At 43.3% G+C, this 5,524-nt stretch overlaps 1 pseudogene; it reads left to right on the forward strand.

The window, feature by feature from the left end:
* The window catches only part of LOC138164856 (guanylate-binding protein 6-like), a 7,131-nt pseudogene extending 3,481 nt beyond the window's left edge, over positions 1 to 3,650 (forward strand).
* Positions 3,651 to 5,524: the final 1,874 nt, after the last annotated feature.

Consider the following 5,524-nt stretch of genomic DNA (forward strand, 5'->3'; position numbering starts at 1 on the left):
GATAAGTTTACAAGGCTCCCCTAGGTCCATTCCTGCTTTGCTGTTGGCAAATGTTTGAGTAAAGTTAGTGACCTAATGAGTACAGGAAATGCAGGCTTTAAACAACAATGTTTCAAAACAGAACAAATAATTCTAATAAAACAAATTCAAATAAACGAATACCTATCAAAATATAATAATTAAAAATAGTGAAGAGAAAGATAATTTTCTTCAAGGAAAAAGCATTTTGGGTTATAATGGAATCAAGGGGAAGTAGCCTCTTTGTGTAGATGTAGGGTCCATGGGCATCCTAGACAAGTCCTCAAAGTGGATAGAATGCTGGACCCAGAGACAGGAAGACTGAAGTTCAAATCTAGACTCAGATACTGACTAGCTTTGTGAGTCTGGACAAGTCACTTGATATCAGTTTCCTCCACCTTAAAATGGGTCCAATAATAACATCTGTGTTTCAATGTTGTTGCCAGGATCAAACGAGGAGTTTATGAAGGGCTTAGCAGTGTGGCTGGTGCAGAGCAGGCATTTAATAAGTGACTGATTTTTTCCTCCCCTCCACTGGAGAAATATTTTGCAAATTCTTTAAGGATAGTTTATAGGTAACAACTGACTGAATCAGAAACTGAAACTGGCTTGATTCTGGGAAATCACCTCAGTTCTGTGCTGTGTGTGTGTGTGTGTGTGTGTGTGTGTGTAACTGGCCTGTGGCTCCTGCTGAGTAGAGACTTTGGCTTCTCATGGAGAGCAGCTCCTCCCCTGTCACTTCAGGTCTTAGAAAGTTTCCTGGGGGCTGGGTGGAGGAGGGACCCAGAGATTCAGTGACTTGCCCAGGGTCCCACAGCTCTCCTGTGCCCTTCCTTGCTCTCTGCCAACATTCCCATGATGCTCTACTCTGGGCTGCTCTTCCTTCTCTAAGCTCAGGTGTCTGGAGTTGGTCTAAACTTTTTGCAGCCTTGGGTGTGGCTGATAGTGGGGAGAAAGGTGATGTCTCCAGGCACAGCTGAAGCTCTCACTGATCTTTTTTGCCACCTTTACCATAAATCTTACCCCATCAGACTAATCTCACAGTGCTCTGGGAGAACTGAATGCATGCATTCCTCTGTCCCTAGCTGCTGATGGTGGATAATGTGGGACCGGGAACCAGGAAGACCTGAGTGTGAATGCTGCCTCAGCTGCTCACTGGCTGTGTGACCCAGGCCTAGTCATTTACCTCCCTCAGTCTCAGTTTCCTTCTCAGAAATGGAGATAAAAGAAACACTTAGTTCCCAGCATTACTGTGAAGACAGCAGGAGGGGACCACTCATAAAATGTGATAGATAAAGGCTAGTTGTGATCCTCATTCTTATTCTTTCACCAGTGAGGAGCTTCCCATCTTCACCCTTTAGGACCTAGGAGTTTGGCTGTTGCAGCCTCTGGGCTTCCTGCCCCCACTGGGCCTCACGTCTCACCCTTCCCTTTCAGGCTTCTCCCTTGGTTCCACTGTGCAACCTCACACAAAGGGCATCTAGATGTGGTGTGTCCCTCACCCCAGCAAACCTGACCATTCCTTAGTTCTGCTTGATACTGAGGGCCTTGAAGACGTGGAAAAGGTAAATTAATCAGGGAAAACTCTGGTCTCCCTGGCTCTGCCTGATCTAAAAAGGAATGACCCCCTACACCTGGCAGGCCTGTGTGTGGGGAGGACAAACTATTGCCAAGGGAGGCTTGTGCGATGTTTCTGTGGGGTGCTGAGTATACAAAAAAAGAAAGATAGCCCCTGCCTTCGAGGATGTTTCAGATTAATGGAGAAAGACAAAAGGAAAAAAAAAACTGGGGGAGAAGACAAGGGAAGATCTGGAGTCAAAACCCAGCAGAGCTGCTGACAGAAAGTGGAGTCACGTGGAAAGCTCTGGTCTGAGCCCCCTCTAAAAGAAGGCTTTGGGAGGCATTTACTGCTGCACCTCCAGCCCTGCAGTCAGAGAGGAGGAGAAGCTGAGGGAGCTGAGAATGAAAGTTTCAGTGGACCATCATGGTGATGAGGCTTCAGGGGATCAGTTGATCCTGGGGGAGGTGCGATGGGCTTCATGGTCCCTGGAGTTCAAATAACTGTTGAAAAATGGAGAGATTCGTTGTCATGACATTTTCCTTGACAATGAAAAAAACCTTTAGGGAAGATTAAAGAAATCCCCTCTGGACCCTGGGACTGCTTTCATGTCAATTTCCCTTGGTAATTTTTTACCTGTCATTATTATGCCTTATACCCCTAACCTGCTGGGAAAACTTTTCCCTCTTTCCAAAGTTGAATAGTAACTAAATGAACTCTATTTTTTGTACTGCCTAATCTTCTTTAGCTCATAGAATTCACACCCTAAAGATAGATAGGACAATGGACCTTCCCATCCTCTTGCCTATGATGGCCCTAGAGTACATGGAAACTAGGAAAAAATAAACATTACAGATATCCATCAGACATAGAATCTTTCCACAAAACATAGAAACAAAGTAAATTTAGTGGTGGTACATCATTTTGATGTACACAAGTTTTTGGTAATATAACCTTAAGGGCCCTGTGGAAGCTCGAAGCCCTTATATACATGCACATACAAACAGAGAGTGACATAGAACCTAAATGACTGCTGGGGGTCCCTCTCAGGTGTTTAAACCTCCTTCCCCTCTCCTCACCAGGTGACCTATAACTTCAGGTCAAAATGGTGTACAGATAGCAAAGAGCTAACGTTCACAGATATACAAGTAGTTATATTATCTGAGTGGCATTGCTATTGCAATAGATAGAGCAGTCTTGAATTCACAGCCCTGGCCTGTCTCTATCCAAATCTCAAGGGAAGAGGTGGTCAAGGTAGTGGTGACAGTTTGACTTGACTTGCACAGGCTACTGGTGTCTTGCTTGCTTGGTGAACCTGAATGCAAAAATAGTCTCCAGCTTTACCTGCCTTGATCTTTCTGTGATTAGTTAGATTAGGAAGTGGACCAAGTAAAATATAGACAGAAAAAGATAGGTAGGTAGGTAGATAGATAGATAGATAGATAGATAGATAGATAGATAGATAGATAGATAGATAGATAATCTTTTAGGCATAGATTCCAGGCAATGATTTAGATTACAACCTCCAGCCTCAACACTGAAGCACCAAATCTTGAAATATGAATGTTTGCTGACTCCAGTGGAACTGACCACTGACTCTAAGGGTCATACAGTGTCATGGATGGAGGGTGGAATCATAGCCCCACTGAAATGATCTGTCTTCTAGGATGACTCCCAGAATGACTCCTGGATCTTCGCCCTGGCCATCCTGATCGGCAGTATTTTTGTCTACAACAGCATGAGCACCATCAACCACCAGGCCTTGGAACATATGAAGCATCCTTTCAGAACTTCAGAACATCCAGGACATGCTCAATGCAGGCACTCTCTCAGCAGGACAGATGACAAGCTCTCCACACTTTAGGAGCTGTGCTCATGAGTTACTCTTCCCGGAAATACCCATCACTAGGTGACCAAGCTTCGTAGGGTCAATGTCCTCAAACCAAACTGGCTGATACTCACCTGACAGCCTGGCAACAGACCCACAAATGAAGCCTTGGACTTGATTGACCTCATCATTATACTTTGCTTCTATGCTCAAGAACTCTGAAATGGCTTGATCATTCCATCTTCCCCTCTGCTTATGAAGCCAACCCTTTTTTACCCTTTGCTTCATCTCACATCACTTATATTTCTTCCCATTCAGTGCACCCTTCACTCTGTCTCATATGAAGAGGTGGCCACCCTCCTTGCCAAGGCAAATCCCTCTATATGGACCTTTGATTCCATCTCATCCTGTCTTTTCCAAGAGGTTATCTTCTGTCTCACCCCTTATACAAAAATGCATGATCCTTGAGAATAGGGACTATGTTTTTTGCCTTTATTTATATACCCAACATTTAGAACAATGCCTGATACATAGGAAGTACTTAATAAATGTTGGTTTTGTACCATTGCTTCTGTTGTAATATTATAGTAATAGAGACACATGATGAGAAGTGAAGTGTCACAATGTAGTTTGAAGAACACATCAGGATAGTCAGGGGATCCTCTGAAAAGTTCTTCCTTTCTCCTTTTACATCTGTGATTGAAATCCCATGAGTACTGAAGGGAAGGTGGGGAGAGAACTTATAAGACTCAATGAATGGAAGGGAAGATCCCATAAGTAGAACTGGGAACTGATGAGGCTGCTGGGCGTTTCCTTTTCCTTATCCATGATCTTAGATATGTGACAGAGCTGACACAGCTAATCGAGGTCAAGTCCTCACCTAATGCTGCTGGAGAAGAAGGCTCAGCAGAGTTTGTGGGCTTTTTCCCAGGCTTTGTGTGGACTGTGCGGGATTTCACCCTGGAGCTTGAGATGAGTACCTGGAAAATGCCTTGAAACTCAGTAAAAGTAATTTATCAGGAGTTAAGATTGGGGGCATGGATGGCCCTGGGCACTACAGGAGGAATGACACAAATGTTTTCTATTTCTTTGGATCTTACCTGTTTATTCCTGGGGCTTATTCTTCTGGATATCATGGACTGGAGAAATGGAGGTTGAAAACTATAAGGCTCTCTTGGCTTTGTTGAGGGTCAATTAATCTCTTTTTTGTCACTCCAGAATTTCCATAATCTAGTGATGCTTCCCAAGGGGGAACGTTCCCAGAGAAAAATGATTTTTGCCAACTTCTGTGATGGGTTTGTATTGGGTGAATTTACAAAAAGAAATAGATATTTCTATATGTTCTGCAGTTAGTTGAAGATCACAGAATTTCAATGAAAGTGAATGATTTAATTTTCACAGCTATTTCACTGAGTCCAGGGCACAGCCTGGGGAATACTTTCTCTCTGGTACCAGCACAGACCTTATTGATAACAAGAGAAGGCATGTTGTACATCAAAATGGCAATGACACTTGGAGTCAGAGGTGCTGGGTTCAAATTCCAACTCTGACTGGTTACCACCTATATGACTTTGGGCAAGTCACTTAATGTCTCTGGGCTTCAATTTCCTCATTTGCAAAGGAGGATTTTGGACTCTAAGATCTCTAGAATCCCCTTAACTCTAAATTCATGAGCTTATGAGAAGAGAGTTTCTCCCCTGGAAAATTCTAGAGAAACATTGGCTATGTCTCTCTAAAATGTGTCTTGCTTGTCCTAAAGATTTCTGACTGACCGTCAGATGCTCCCTTTCAACCCTGTCATTGCTCCAGTAGCCTTTCTTCTTCTAACACTTCACTAGGCATAAGAATTCTAATTTCACAAATCTCTAATCATGCACTATTTTCATTGTGGGCTGGTAACTCCCTGAAGGCATACGGGCAGGGATGCTGATCTCACTGGAAATGGCTCTAAATCATCTTTGACAATAAGTTCCTTCTATTCCAGTCAAAAGATATTTGTTAACTATCTACTCTACCCAAGAGATTATGCTAGGTGCTAAGCATACAGAGACAAAAATGCCTACCCTCAGAGAGGTTCCATGCTAATTGGGGAAAGAGGTAAGTGAATAAAAAGTATACAG

Source organism: Petaurus breviceps, unplaced genomic scaffold (genome assembly GCF_028583685.1).
Source record: "Petaurus breviceps papuanus isolate PSGF00001 unplaced genomic scaffold, PetGlider_PUasm1.0 207, whole genome shotgun sequence".
In the NCBI taxonomy this organism is placed as follows: Eukaryota; Metazoa; Chordata; class Mammalia; order Diprotodontia; family Petauridae; genus Petaurus; species Petaurus breviceps.